Here is a 16,447-nt window from a genome sequence, read left to right as displayed (position 1 = left end):
CATTCATTTTTAAAACACTGAGAATTTGAAGTATCAGCTTCTCTCCCATCCATCTCTGGTTTAGAATGTTATGCAGTGGCTTTGAAGTGGAAATGCTCTTTGCACAGAATCAAATACTATAATTTCAAAGAACAGGATAAGGGAACATTGATGTAATTTTGGTACTTTTCATTGTTGTTCTAGGCTGAGTCAAGTTATTCTGGTATTCTTGTGCATTTAAGTATAGCATGTGGGCACTGCTATATAAGAACCTTGAGTGTACCATTTTCAAGTGCAGTAAGCTGGGAAAACCTTCCAGTGGTTGCTGTAAAAGTGAACCAGCAAGCAACTGTTTTGAAGCCAGGGCCGTTGTGTTTCAAGGATGATTTCCAAAAAAAAAAAAGAAAGAAAATGTTTCTAGGCCTTAGGAAATGCAATTTGCTAATAGACTGTAGTGTAACGATTAAGAGGAAGCAATTGTAATTGTAAATTACCATGTGCCACGTGGAAGGCACTAATATGTTTAAAATACAATAGCGCATACATCTATGACTAGTAATGAAGGTGATAATCACCTTATATTCACAAAGGAAATTATGCTATAAATCCTATATAATGCAGTTTACAGGTTACCTTGGCAAGGGCATTTGAATCGACAAGCGAAGAACAGGCAGTCCAATAGCTGCAGTATAGATTATAATTAGGAGCATAAAATTCTAATGAAATGTTGTCCTAAGTAATATTGATTCCTGTTTGGTGGGGTAAGATGACGGAGCAGTGTATGATGATGTAATGACATTTAGCTAGGTTGGTTCATTTGGGAGTTAGAGAGCACCCAAACTACCCTTGATGAGAGCCTGTCAGGAAGACTTCCACTTCACCTCCTGGACACACTCAAGGTCAGCCTGGACCAGGCTCTGAGCAACTGATCTACCTGTAGATGTCCCTGTTCATCGCAGCAGAGTTGGGCTAGGTGATCCTTAATGATCCATTGCAACTCAAACGATTCTATGATTCTGTTTCTCCCGTTAGTAAAACTTAGTACTTTCTGACTTCAAATAAAGAAAATGGGATGAGAAGATTCCTGCAAACACTCAATTGCAGCTGAAACATTTTTTCAGCTTTAATTACCATAAATTTAACATCCTGTGAAAAAAAGACAGGGTTGAAAAGCGTACAAGCTGAACAAACCCTCCCCAAAGTGTTCTTAATTTCACATCTCACTTAGTGGTGGGTGGGCCGGAGATGTTTGGAAGGAGAGTTTCATTATAAAACAGTCTGAAAGTTGAGAGCAGGTTTTACCTGGTATGTGAAATGGTAGAATTGAATTAATGGAAGCTGTTAAATGGTCAGGATGGATGCTGTGGTTGTCTCTGGCAGAAGAGCAGCAAGACACACTGCATTTATAACTATACAGCAATTAAATGAGATTTACCGAGGTGCCACAGTAGCAGCATGATATCAAATGTAGACTAACTTTTGTTAGTACCACAGTTGCACATGAAAGATGCTTTCTAATTCTTTATTTAGACTTAAACCAAAAATATGAGCTTTTAGGCAACATAATTACTCCTATTCCTACTTCCAAATAAATTTTATATCCATGTATTTTCATACTGGCTTTGTTTGATTACTGTTGATCCCAAAGTAAAAATGATATGATTTTCAAGTATTTGAATAATAACTGAATGCAGCTGCATATCTGACAAATTTGAAAGACAGAACATGCATTTTCCCATGTTGGCAACAGTCCCATAGAGCAAATAAAAATACTAGAATAGTAAAGAGTTAGAGGTGTAAGTAGTTAGCAAGTTCACAAGTCCTTTTCAAGTTTGTAGTCTTTCTTTTTATAGATGCCTTACACAAATAGTATAATAGAATCATAGAATCATTTGAGTTGGTAGGGACCTCTGAAGGTGTTAGTAGTCCAACTCCCAAATAGACTTGCATCCTGATAGAGCATAAAGAAAACCTCTAGTGAAAGCCTGATTCCTATGAAGATGATGTTTACCTCTGAAAATAATCATTACCTTTATGGCTAGTCAGACAAAATTTCAAATAATTGGAAATATGAAGGCACACAAAAGTATCTTTAGCTATGCACACAAAACAGACACTTAGAATTTCGAATATTCAGAAAGGTTACACATTTTTGTACTCTTTCTTTACAGTATCATATGTTCAGCAGCAGATATTAGGCCTGTTCTCATGAAAATTCAGGAGAAAACATTTGTGAAATGAAGGCATATGTTGTTAGGAATGAAAGAATGCAGATCTTAATTCTCAGTGACTTTCCCTTTAAAGAATGAGTTGTACATTTATTACCATGCTGCCCTAATGAAATTCTTGTTATGTTATCATTTATAGCACTGAGGCAATGGGAATATCTCACTGACCCAGTCAATCCCAATAACTCAATCTGTTAGACTTCAGAAGAGGCTCCTGCCCAGCAAACAAATAAACTCAGCTTGATGTTATAAAAGCTGTCAGATGTTTTAAGGCAAGATTGGGATGAGCAAAACAATGCATTTTTTTTAGGTAGCTGTAACTGGATGGAAGTGTAAGCACAATGGCCTGCAGAACTGGAAGCTTTACTGAAGATGTATCCTGGCTTATTTATGTTTGTATTTCAACACAGGTCTGCAATTCCATATGCTATTCATTATCTGAGGTTTTATCATCTCCTCTGCATTGCTCCTGTCCTCTGTTCCCCTTTTGTGTCTTTTTCAGCCTGGATGGTGTAATTTCAGTGTTACAAACTTCAAATGACAATCCAGCAGGATAAAGTCTCAAAGGAATCCTCTGCAGTGCTGGATAAATGAAGTACAGAGGAGCATGGACCTTTCAGAGATTGAACAGAGGTTCAGATCCAGAGAATAAGAGCCCAGAATACACATGACAGGGAGCTTTTATGGTATTTCTGGGTGGATTAGAAGTAGAGAGGAGCCTGGAACAAGTGAGAAATGCATCTAAGGGTGTAAAGTCATAAGAAATTTCTAAAAACTTGCATCCTAGAGTATTCTTTTCGAAAAAGCCCCTCCCAACTCAAGCCACTCTGTGATTCTATGGTTCTGTAGTTCTATGATTCTGTGATTAATACTTCAACAGATGAATATATCACGTTACTGATCTACTGGTGCTTTTTGAAGGGCCAAAAGAAAACAGACACAAAGACGAGTAGTCTGCATAGTATACTTTATTTTTTGTATCACAGTATAAAAAAGAAATGCTTTTGCACGCACATGGAAGAAGTCACAGGTTAATCAGCCCCCTAGTGATTAATAATGAGAAAGCGATCAGATACAAAATGAATCAGAAACAAGGTGATTAATTCTCACAGTGAAGGAAAGATGAAAGAAGTTATGGGTAGGGTCTCTAGGACTTGCCTAGAAGAAAAGTAACGATCTAGTAAAATTACTGCCGACAGAATTATTCAGATTATTTAGAATTATAGAATCATTAAGGTTGAAAAGACAACTAAGATCATGTCATCCAACCATTGACCCATCCCCTCTATGCTCACTAAACCATGTCCCTCAGTGCCACAACTGCACATTTCTTGAACACCTCCAAGGATGGTGACTCTACCACTTCCCCGGGCAGCCTGTGTCAATAACTCACCACTCTTTCAGAGAATAATTTTTTCTTAATATCCAAAATAAACCTCCTGTGGCACAACATAAGGCCATTATCTCTCATCCTACTACTGTCACATGGGAGAAGAGGCCAACCCCCCTTCACCACAGCCTCTTTCAGGTAGTTGTAGAGAGCAATGAGGCCTTCCCAGAGCCACTTCTTCTTCAGTCTTAACAATCCCAGTTCCCTCAGCCATTTCCCATAAGACTGGGGCTCCAGACCTTTCACAGCTTTGTTGCCCTTCCCTGGACACGTTCCAAGCTCTCAGTGTCTTTCCTGTAGTGAGAGAGTCTTCAAAGGCTCACAAGGTAATTACTGCACACCCTCCCCCACCCCCCCCAAAATACATATTTTTTAAGATAGAATTAAGTCCAGATGCATACGGAAAACCAGGTCTAACTGTGTGTACCATTTATTGAATTCAAATTATCTGTTGCTGCTTAGGAAAAGGATTGTAGAGTCATCACCATAAAATGTCAGTTCAGTGCTCAGTGGCAGCCAAAAGGGCAGGTATAATGTTAGGAACTATTAGAATACAAACTAGAAAACACTACTAGAGAACAAACGCGAAAACATCATAATGCCCACAAGTAAATTCCCAATCCACATTCAGACACAACGCTGCATACCAATCTCATTGCCTTGCCTTGCCTCTGAGGGTTATAGCAACATCAAACAAAATATAAAGAAATGCAGCAATCCTTATCAAGATAAAGAATGATTCCCATGCATAACTTTTTATGATGAAGTTCCTGATTCAGATTCAGGCCTGGGCACACCAACTCTTCATGCTGACCACCTGGTCTGCAGCTTGTATGTGTGTTCTGCAAAGACATCCAGGAAAAGGAGTGAGTGGAGTGAATGCAGTGGCATGTGGCTGAATGAAACAGAAGGGCTCCAAAGTAGAATTAACAGCAGGATTAATTGCTTTCTTGATTCCTTTTATTGCTGCACATTTTTATCCTTCGTCAATTGAAGCAGAAAGGGACAAAATAGAAATGTCCCTCTTAGTTCAGGAAAACTGCCAGTACTCAGCTCCTTGCTGGGAAAAATGCCAACACTCTACTCGTGCTGTATCTTTCTCACTTTAGCACACTCTTTAGGAATTTGAGGAGGAGTAAAAACCAATGCATGCCCAGCACAGGATAGCACGCTGTGCATCTTTTTTATGCATTGGCAGAAAAACAAATAAATAAATAACACATCAATTCTTGGAGTTTGCCAGGTAGGATCGTACAAGGGAACTGATTTCTCTAGGATTTTATTTTGTGCAAGTGTTTTCTTCACATAACTTTTTTTGCTCTCCATCACTGGTTATTACTGCTGCGCTATCTGCAGAGCTATCTTAAATTCAGGAGTACCTCAGACTGGGAACAGGTGGAATGGAAGACTGGGAGGGTTTTGCAGCCTGAAAGGCTTTGTTCTTCAGGAAGGAGCACAGGTTTTTTTTCCTTCTCATTTTGGAATTGATGCACTTACAGATGGTGTGTGATATATGCCGGTGGTCTCAAGACATCACTTGAAGTCCTCGTTATTTTGATAGATACACGAGCATGAATCTATCCATGTGGATTTCTGCTGAGCTTTAGGGCTTGTTTGGGTAAGATATCTGCACCGAGTGAGTCAGCAGGAAGATAATTGTTTTTATGGAGAAAGGAGAGCCTTTCGAACACCTCAGACAGGTGTAAGATGCTATATTCCCTTGCCTTCAGGGAAGAACTGCAGAGAAGCAGCATTGCTGTCTAGGAAAACCACAACCATATCTGCATGGATGATATGTTGTGAAGTCCATCAGCTAAACAACTTTGATGCATCCTACATGTTCTTCTCACTTCTATCTGCAGACACTATTTACTGAGATGAAATTTTGTCATCTGCCCACTCATCTTAAGGCTACACAGCCTTTATTTTTAAATAAAATGTTTTCATTTACCAGGATAGATTATTCATCTCTTTCCTCTTTGTCACTTCAGAAGAAAACAAAGCATAAGGAAATCTAAGCTGGGACATGAGAAGAGCAGGTGTGTTCAGAAACATATCTACATGCTTAATGTAACACTGTAAGTCCTCATGCTGAATGAATGTAAGGAAGTTTCCCAGGCTTAATCAGAAAGGAAAATAAAAAAAGAAGAATAAATATTTATTTTTTTTGTCTGCATTAATTTGACAAAAGCACCCTTATGACTGGAAAAGATGGATACTTTTGTGATTTATGCAGTGCCCATGTTTGTTCGATCAGCTACTGGCACAGTCACAGCATCACCCAGATTTACTTCCACCTTGTCCTTTCCAACAAATGAAATTAACTGTTTACACTTCATTTATTCCAAATCCTGTGTTATTTGACTGGGCGTGGTGATGCTGGGTTGATGGTTGGACCGTATGATCTCAGAAGTCTTTTCCAACCGTAATGATTTTATGGTTTATTATTCATGATTAAGTATGTGTTTGCAAAATGCCCTGTGCTTTGGAATATAAATGCAGTACTAAGTTTAATGAATAGCTGCAGTAAGATCTTAAGCCCATTGTATGGGAGGAGCAGGGAGGAGCCTCATAATGCTTTCCTCTGCATCAGCATGTCCTGAAGGATCTGCTGTGGTGCACCCACTATTTGGCATCCCCCATGAGTGCTCTTTAATCATTCTGCCAAAGGGAACCATGAAAATGTCCCTCTGCCCACTAGGAGCACCTAAGGTCATCCCAGTCTCCTGACCATCAGGGTTGGACTCAGTGATCCTTATGAGTTCCTTCCAATTCAGGATATTCTATGATTCCATGACCACTGAGACAGATTATGGTGAGGAGTGGCTTAGGAGAAGTGCTACATCGAGGGAAGGAAATGTGAGGAATGGGGTGGTAATGATTCTCCAAGGTTGAGAGAAAAATACTGCTGCAGATTCAAGGACTGAAGGATGTATCTTTCAAGATGACTTTTCAACTTCATCTGCATCCTCTCATTTCACTCCATCTGCTAACGGGGAAGACAGATAAAAATGCCTGTGTATATGCATAGCACTGCATGTATTTCCTCTGTGAGTAAGAAAGTATTATCGAAGCTCAAACAACTCAAGAGGTGATTAAGTGTCTCCAAAGGTCATGGAAGATTCCATACTGCCTCACAGAGCCAGGCACTAAAGCTTGGATTTAATGTTTCACTTCTCTCCAGACAATTTTAGCAGCATGGCCAGTGAGATTGGCTTTAACTTTAAAGGCAACTGCCTCCTAGGACCTGCCATGAGACCACCTACTTACTGCAAAGTGTCAATTGGACTTTCTTGTGTTACGGGAGATACTGTTTTCATCTCAGCCTCTGCAGTGAGGCTTCCATTGTGCACTGTTAGAAGTTCTGCTAAATTTTCACTCAGTTGCCTACCTGGCAGCAGGAAGCAGATAAAAGAATACTCTCTTTGGAGGGAGGCACTTTTGAAAGCTATTGTTAGCAAGTGGGCCTTCACTTCTGTGGCAGGAATCTTAGCTTATGTGCTCCCAACTTGTGTATTCTCATGCAGTTCATGCTTGGAATGAGTTGTTCTTTTTTCTGGAGCTGTAATGGGTCACAGAAAAGACTACACCTGCTGGCTTGCCGCTTACTGAACATCCCTTGAAGATGCTTCTAGAGAATGTGGGAGGCATATGGGCATGTTTGCTGTAATGTTATTGTGTTCGAAAGGGTATATATGCCTATTACAGAAAGAAAAATTGGAAGGAGTGGAAGGCAGGGAGGCAGGAGGTAAGGAAGGCAGGGAGGGAGGAAGGGAGGAAGGAAGAGGAAGGGAAAAGGGTAGGAAAGGAAAGAGGAAAAGAGGCAAGGGGGAAAAAAGTATTGCCAGGATCTGTTCTTGGCCTTAAAGACAAGTGATATAGAATGCTTGTGTTCCTGCAGCTAAGTTAATTTTTTTTCTCAAAACAAGTGGTCTCATCCATGCTGCCTGTTTATTACAGCTCTGAACATTGCACAGCCAAGCAGTTTGAGTTGGTGCCATGAGTGCAGCTGAGCCCTCTTGTAAGGGTGAGTGGTGCATGAACTCAGCTCAAGAGTATGTGTGAACCATGGCATACTCTCAAGCTTCCTTTTGCCCTGATTTTTGTGATGTAGGTTCTCCTGTTTTTCTGTGCAGATGGCACACTACTTTGTTGTTGTTTTTTTCTTTTTCTTTCAGTTATTTCTTCTGTCCTTTTTCTCACGCACTGATGAAACGGTTAAACATGTAAAACTCCATAACCATCTCCTGTAGGACTCCATCTTTGCCACAGCTTCTCTCTCTTCACCTAGGGACTTGTTCTGTCCATTGACATACAATGTTAACTGTTATGACCAGCCTTGTTAGTACAGCATACGTAAAAAATCTCCTTTGCATCCTAGTCAGTGAGAAACTAATCCTTACAGTGCTCCTGTTGTACCTGCTCAGAAGCCAAGAGATGCAGAGGTCAGAGTGATGCCAGAGAAGCATCAAACCAATCAGTCTTAAATTAAGCAATCAGATTAAATGAGATATGAGTGGTGATACAGAAACCACAGGGAACTTTCTGTGTAAGTCTAAACTTGCAACCAATATGAAAGATATCATAGATTCTCTACAGAAATAGAGGATTTGGTTTATTTTTAAAGCAGCCTTGATAAATCTAATATACTGTAATTGCTAACCTCCAATGGCAACTAATTCCACCAACATGAAGTGTAAGATCCCCCCAAAGGCACATCCTATCGTGTTATATCTAACATACTGGGAGAAGCAATGAGCCTTCAGCAGTAGGCTGCAAAACAAGATGAGCCTCATAAAGGAAGAGCAGCCAGCTGTGTAGTTAGGTCTAATCCTTTTCCGAAGCTGAAATCTAACCAAAGAGGAGCTCCTCAGCATTTGGCTGTAAATTGGCTGTTCCCAATATGAGTGCTGTATAAAAATTAAAAAAAGAATTTTTATGGCAGATTGAATCATTTTGCATTTGTCTTTTGACTGTAAATATAGTCTTGTGAACCTATAAAATGAAACAAAACCTGATATATAAAAGTTACCACTTATTTTCTTATATAGCCTAATTTTTATCTGTAATAATATTCTTCAGAAAGAACCATCTGATTTACATGCAGGAATGTCTTATAAGAAATAGGTATAATGTATTCAAAGACTTTAATAGACATATACCAAATCAGTCAAGAGTTAAACACCAGAGGCTACTATTGGCTATGTAAATTACTTCGGCTTCCTTGTTGCTATATTGCTATGACGTCATCTGCAGTGATCTCAAATACAGGACATAGTGTGCTGTATGGTGAGTGGTCATTTAATAATCCTTCTCACCTTCACCAAGGAGTGGTTACATGCTGTAGTAACTGCACATCAATCAAATCCTGCTCTAAATTTAAAATGAATCACTTGGAATCATGGAATCATAGAATTGCTAAATGTCTGCTGTTGGAAGACACCTCAAAGATCATCTAGTTCCAACAACACTTCATTGTCAGCTTCCGTGTCTCACTTAACCATAAGATATTTGACTGTATCTCCCAACATCCCTTTCATACAGGAAGAACTTTTGCTTGGATTTTGTAAATGAGGACCTGAAGTGCAGAGAAGTTATAGTCAGAAGTAATTGCTAGTGTTTGGATGCCAAATTATGCATGCTTATGGCCTGATTTTTCATAGAGCTGAGCTGGGTTGTAGTCCGTGTGTTCAGTACAGATTTTAGTAGCAGATGTGCATACCCAGAAGCTTTGGAGAAATCCCAGGGTTTGAATGCTTGTTTGCCCTCTGAGTGGAAAGCTAGGAAAGTGTGGAGGAGGCATTCCCTTTGCCTACATTTCCTGTGAATTTGTGTTTCATTCTTTGGAACTGGATGAATCATGTTTCAGGCAGGTGTTACTTCAAAAGGATTTCAAATTTCTGTAGATTTTTTTTCATTTCAGAATTTAGAATTCTACGTGATAATGCTTAAAGTGAGTATAGGCAAACATAACCTTGTATCTTAGCCAAATGCATTTTTCACATGAGTAAAAAAAGTCATAATCTTGATATGATGCCATTATCAGTTCCCTGTTTGAAAGATGGTTACACTGGAGTTTCTCAGCAAAGCATTTAAAGAGTATTTTAATACTGGGGCGGGGGGGAGGGAGAAGTGAAGTTTCATCAGTTAACTGAATTTGCATCTCAATAAAATGGTCTACAGTAATCAACAAGCAAAGAATGACCCTCATTGAAAGCGAGATAAAGATACACATGATGTTTCAAGCATTTCTGGCAGCTAGTAGTTCTGGGTAAGCTCGTTCAAGTGGTTATATGCTCCCTTATGGTATCATCAATGAGGCTATTAAAACTAAGGTTATTTAGAACAAGGAATACACTAGCACATTACAAACTCAAGAGAAGAGCGGAGAGGGGGCAGAAACAGATTGTCAGCACAACCTAGAGAAAAAGAAGGGAAATAATGCCAAGATTTTAAAGAAGCCAATTCACCCCTCCTGTTGTTAAGAGATAACCAGTGATCGAACGTCTACAACAAAGTGTAGCAATGAAGATACATACTTGGGGAACAGAACATTAAACTTGTATGTAAGCAACTTCAGCATGAAGGTGGGAATCCTATGCTGTCTAATTATAGAGAAATGTGTGCAAATCAAATGGCACTAAAATACACAAATCGTGTATCAACATCAACAGCTATTAAGCAGAATTTTGAGCTTTGTATCGTTCACTTCTGGAGTACAAAACTAATTCCATCATCTTCTTGCTGTGCAGCTCTTCAGGAACCATTTGAACTTCTCCTGGTTTCATTTACTGTCTTCAAAAAGCCTGTTAGGATTCTTAAATGTCTCTTACTTTAACCCCCTGAAGGTGAAAACACAGCAAAATTCCCCTGGGATGAAAGCCTGGGTTTGTCATTCCCTAGCTCAAGGAAAGTTATCAACATTTCATTGTCCCTTGGATTAACCACAGGGGTCTTTAGTTCTTAACCTCTTCGGCTCAAGTAAGACTGACAACACAAGAAACGAGCACCTCTGAGCTGTCATGCAGATATTTGGAAGAGAATGCAGGCTACTCTAAAGAAAATGATGAAAAATGCTTCCTCCATCATCCAAACCAAATTATGATTTCATACTAATCTATAAATCTCAAAGTTTGGTTCAAAAGAATTAACACTGAGGTGTGGTATGCTTTCTAATTGGTTTTTTTTCTGAATGCTTTGCATTAATGTAGGTCATGTCATTATGTACTGTAGCCAGATTTATCCCATTAAGACTGGGATAGCATTACAGGGCTTTGGGTTTTGCAGTCCAGATAGGGGTACAAGTGTGAGATTTGCCAGTCATTCTGAATGCATCTCTTCTGTTTAATCAATCATAATCATAATTCTGTGATTCTATGATCAAGTTTATTCTTACTCTTTGTTTTTATACAATTTGGAATCAACTCTAAGTTATAAATTAACTTCTGTAAAATGTAATTATTTTACATGCTTTTAGCACATTACCATGCCATTGAATCTGCATAGTATACCTTGTCCTTTTCTCTTGTTTGGAGAATATTTTCCTCTTAGCAGTCATTCTATCACCACCTGTCTGTTGATGTCAGTCTGTTCTGTACTCTAGATGATTGACCCTAATTTTACATTTGCCAGGTGTTTTATGCTCTTACCACATTCCAGAATCACTTCAACAAATTAGAGGCATAATGCTTTTCTTTCTTTCCTTTTTTTTTTTCTTTCCTTGTGAATCAGATCTTAACTCTTGTTTAGGTGTTTATTGCTCTTGTTTCTGCATTTGGGGACGTATTTTGTTGTAAAGAGGAAAAGTGATCTGAACTTTAAAAAGAGAACACGCATCATATGTTACTAAGTAAAATTGCTCTGTCTTCCATCTTCCTCACGCACAAATGTTGTTTTGAACTTTTATGGATGTACAGATGTCAAGTGGTCATGAAATTGTTATTTTTCTTTCCTAACTATAAACAAATGAAAAGCCTTTCTCCTGTATGCCATTATTTGTGCAGTTGAGCTTTAACAGCAATAACCAATGGCAGTGTTGCTTCCTTTTCTCTTAGTCTTTTCTTAGATCAGTCTTTTCTTAGATCCAGTGCTTCAGGTAGCTAGGATCACAAGTTCAGCTGATTAGAAATGCTACACAGACATTTTGTGGCTATTTGTCATTTCTGGACAGCTTTTCAACTGTGAAGTAAAGTATTCAAAAGCAATTATGCAGCCTTCATATCTTCAGAAGTTTTCATGGATCCATATTTGCTTCCTCAGGTACTGAAGTAAATTTGAAAATTTTATCCTAGCAGGATTTCTACCAAAATTGATGCGTTGGCTGGTACGTGGCTTCATGGCTGAATGCTCATAGCATATCAAGGCAACATCAAGAGCCTTAGCTTTGAAAGAACCTGAATGCAATTAGATGAAGGGAATTTCATAGCTTTGCCATTAACACAACCTCTGTTTTTCTTAATGCATTTTTATTTTGCAGAGTGAGTCACACAAATGCAGTAAGAAACAACAAGGAGGACGTCAGGTTCCATTAGCGTAGTAAGATGGTGGAAGACAAGAGCATCTGGTTGATAGAACAGCACAGAAAATTGTACTTTGAGTATCAATTAAGGGAACAAAATGGAAAAATGTCACTGTTCTATTTCTGTTTAACTTCAAAAAATGCTTATGATTTCTGCCTGGAGAAGTTCTGTAGGTGGCTGCCTGCCTTCAAGTGCTGCTTAAGCAACATTTTGTGTTCAGAGTGGAGGAGTAAACCAGGTGATGAAATATTCATCTAAATAAGTTCCTATCTTAAATTCATCTTTTTCAGAATTTTCTGGGGAAAACAAAAAACAAAAACAAAAAAACTCCCATTGTTGACTGCTTTCAGCATGGGAGTAGAAGTAACCAGTCAGAATAGCACATAGGATAGAATACCACACTGTTTTTTAATGAACTTTGCAGCTAGTTTGTGCCAGATGGGTTGAATGATGCTGCAGACACAATAAACCTGTCTTTTTTTTTTAAAGAGCTGCAGTGAGGAGCCAAATGCCTATGTTTTTAAAAAACATAAACCAAACCATAGATATTTATTCTTTACTCGGTTAAGTCTGATCAATGCAGCTACCAGAACAGAAACAAAAACAAAACAAAACAAAAAAAACGATTAGTTTTGCAACATAAAATTTTCCACATTTATGATTCAGTAGTCAAAGGAGAATTTGAACAAGAGATTCCATTTTGCTTTCAAGCTGTAATTAAAGTTTTATTATTATTATTTGCCATTTTCAAACACATTGCTTTTCAAACACAAACAAAATCCAGATATAGCCTGTTGTCAATGGGGTTTAATATTAAAAACCAACATTTTCATTTACGTTCACAAATGCTGTAGAATTCAAAGTAATTCTTGGCTACTCTATGCCAGAAAGTATGCTTGATAAAACTACACAAAGAAATAAAAGCAGCAGAATTGGGACTCAGAACTACACAGACTTAACGCTTCCCAATACTTTCTCGAGTTTCTTATATTATTATAGAAATTTTCATTGTTATCACTTAATCAGTCTTAACGACTTTATTTGCAACAAGGCACTTAATGAAAGAGAAAATAAAATACTCTATTCTCCCTTTCTAATGTTTTATGTAAAGAAGACAAGACCATCCCACAGTTATTTTAAAAACACAAAAATACTGTGGGAGACCCTGGGAGTGACAATATGACCTTCTCCAGCAGGACTATAGTTTTTCAGACAGATAAAAGAACTTTCCATGCACTCGGAATCCTAATGGATTTTGGCTTTTAGGATCAATTTCAAAATCTTTAGGAAACTGTGATTCCAGCTCTTTGTTCTTATTTTTCAGCTGGAAATTTTGATTCCCAAATTGATTTGACATCACTGTCCTCAGGTCAGTATTTTCTCAAGGTTGGCTACAATTAGCTTTAAATTGAGATGCACTGCTTTCATCAAATCTGTTTTGCTGACCACAGCTCTTGACAGAACAGAACAAAAGCTTTTTAGTCATTGTAGTGTTCCGTATTGTAAAACACAATTTTAGAGAAGTGAGACCTGAATTTTTGTCATTCCAGGGCCCATGTGATCCTTCTATATCTAATAATGCGTTTGATAGCCCCCGTCATCCCTAAAACAGGAGTATCATAGAGGGATTTTTATTCCTCAGGGATAATCCAATAGCCAGACTTCCCTCTAAGACTTCTAAGTTTACATTTACATTCAGACAAGGTCCATATAAATAGTAGAACATAGCATGTATTTCAAAAATACACAAGAGATGAAGACTTTGTGGCCTAGCATGAGCAGTGCAAAAAAGTGAATGAAAGTAGCAAAAAAAAAACCACCCGCCTTTCAACTCTTAATGAACTGTCAGTTCCACAAAGCCACCTCTAGCATGTCACACCAGGGCCCATGACAGATGTTTCTTTTTCAAGCCATCTCTTCTGAGGTCTCTTCCTTAACTATGATATGAAGGCAATACAAAAGAAGGCTTTCAAATGCAAATATGAGGAGGGAAATGACATATGGCAGAAGGAGCTGGATGTGCCAGTGAAGGAATATTTAGCTTTTCTTTTGCATAACATTTCATGAATATGTCAAAGTACGATGCTCTGGTGACATAGGTAAGAGTAGCCCATGTAACTGTTAATTATTCAAGGGATAATTTGCTTCATCAAGCTGTCTTTTTTTTTTTCTTTTACTTTTCTTTATGATAAGTTGTTTCTCGGGGCTTGAAAATCACTTCTTTTGGTTTAGAACCAGGTTCTACAAAGAAAACAGTTGTACTGTCAGCACATGTTAAAAATGAGAAAACGAATCAGACAAATCAGACAAAAGTATAGTAATACTCGGAATTTCTGTACTGCTCAACATGAAGTTGGAAAATTATGAAGCCACCAACTTATGCAAACATGTAATGCATTCTCAGAGCTGATTAACACATACCGGTAGGGAGTAAATTTCACCTACCTCTAAACTGAAAATATAAGAATTGTCAGTCTTTGTGTTTCAAGGCATGAAGTGTTTGTTACATCAGGAAAGAATTTCTGCTGTCTTTATCATAAATTTTATTTTTCCTCTCTTCAAGTCTCTTCCTCTAACATCTGCTTTATTTAAAAATAAATAAATAAATAAATAAATAGTTAATTAAAAAACTGGATCATACTAAATATTTATGTTTGTGTGTGTGGTTCAAATTCTGTGAACAGTGAATCAGAATCGCTTGGGTTTCCAAAAGATCTATTTTCGTTTGATATAACTGCTTATATTAAAGATTTGATGTGGTTGTCTGCACTGCACTTTGGAGATCAGGCAGTATTTTCTACATAGTCTTTATTTTTGGGATTACTCTGTCCTTTTTTTCTACTGTATTGAAGTTGCCTTTAACCTAGAGTATGTAATTGTGTTGCTGGGCTGTGAACAGATTCCTCTGTGTCTTACCTACTGTAACATTCCAAGTAGTCTCAATTTATTCCATGATACAAAATTTTGCTTCAGCGGGATTTTTTTAGGATATTATCACCAGCCTTAAGTTTCATTACACTTGAAAATGTCTTATAGGTTTATTGTTTTTATTATTACCATTGTTATTATTACTATTTTTTATTTGCTTTGGCTATGTTAAAATGTTCATTTTCAGTGAGAAAACAGTCGAACAATCTCAGTATATTTTTATTAGTGGATTTCGTTCATGTTGCTGTCCAGTCTTACACAAGTATAGTGTGTCTGCAAAATGTGGCTCTGAGAGTACCTGTTAGATCTGAGTATTTGATATAGTAACAGTAGAACTGATTAAATATTGATATTTTTCACAATTTTGTTTGGCTCCAATCAACTTTGGAAACAAAAGACCAAAAAATTACCATTGTAGTAAATAAAATCCTTAGCTAAGAAGAAACAATCAAATGAAATCAAATGAGGTACAAGTCTTAAGAAGATTACTATGGTTGAAGGTAAAGGAAATCTATTTCTGTTTTCCCCAAGCATTTTTTGTATGCAAGGCCAAATACTCTCTATCAGCATTTTGAAATGTGCACAATATAATATTTAATTAATATCATTCCTATCTTTGCTTAAATTTTACTCAGAAAATGAATATAGAATTATGGTCATGAAAACTTTTGCCTTTGAATAAGTTGTTGATTTGAAATATCTGTAAGACGTGAATTTAAAGCAAATGCTGTATCAACATTTAAATTTAATTGGCCAAATTAATTGTTGTTTCAATTCTGTCAGGGCTTAGATTCTGTAATGACTGCCGCGTTGTATTTCACTTGTGTTGATGGACAAGTGGATGGATGGATGGATGGATGGATGGATGGATGGATGGATGGATGGATGGATGGGAGACAACACTTACAATTTCTCTGTACTTGCTTTTAAACATTACTATAAAACAGCACAAGTAATTTCAAGCACAACAGAAAGCAAGTATCAGAGTCTCTAGGCCTGATTCTAATTAACTTTAATGCCATTTTACACCAGCCTTGCAGTGCATTGGCGCTATAAACTGAGTTATGTTAAGCATAAAGTGCTTCTATTGTGAGAAGAAGAGACTCTGTATTTATAACAGCATTACAGTCAGCCATACAAAGTTGGTTCAATGTTTCCTGCATAGTGCTTGCTTTCCTGTTTCCATGAGAGGGTTCATCACAGCTGCTGACTGGGAAAAGTATTTCTGTCTTCTTTCTTTCGGGATGTACAGCTTAGAAAAGACCTGAAAAGATAATCCTGTGAGAGAGAGAAAAAGAAAGAAAAAAAGAAAGAAAGCAAATGCATTTGTGAGGCAAATACATTGCTGGTACTGGCTCTGTCAGCCGCACGCTAGACTTGGGGACTTTCTAGTCCTGTGTATG

General features: G+C 37.7%; 1 protein-coding gene across 7 annotated transcripts in view; it reads left to right on the top strand.

Annotated features, from left to right (window-relative positions):
- Positions 1–16,447, top strand: part of TSNARE1 (t-SNARE domain containing 1) — a 464,710-nt gene that overhangs the window by 429,663 nt on the left and 18,600 nt on the right. The gene's annotated exons all lie outside the window — the stretch shown is intronic.

Source organism: Tympanuchus pallidicinctus, unplaced genomic scaffold (assembly GCF_026119805.1).
Source record: "Tympanuchus pallidicinctus isolate F22 unplaced genomic scaffold, pur_lepc_1.0 scaffold5, whole genome shotgun sequence".
In the NCBI taxonomy this organism is placed as follows: Eukaryota; Metazoa; Chordata; class Aves; order Galliformes; family Phasianidae; genus Tympanuchus; species Tympanuchus pallidicinctus.
The sequence above is the reverse complement of the archived record's forward strand: the minus strand, read 5'-3'. Positions and strand labels throughout refer to the sequence as shown.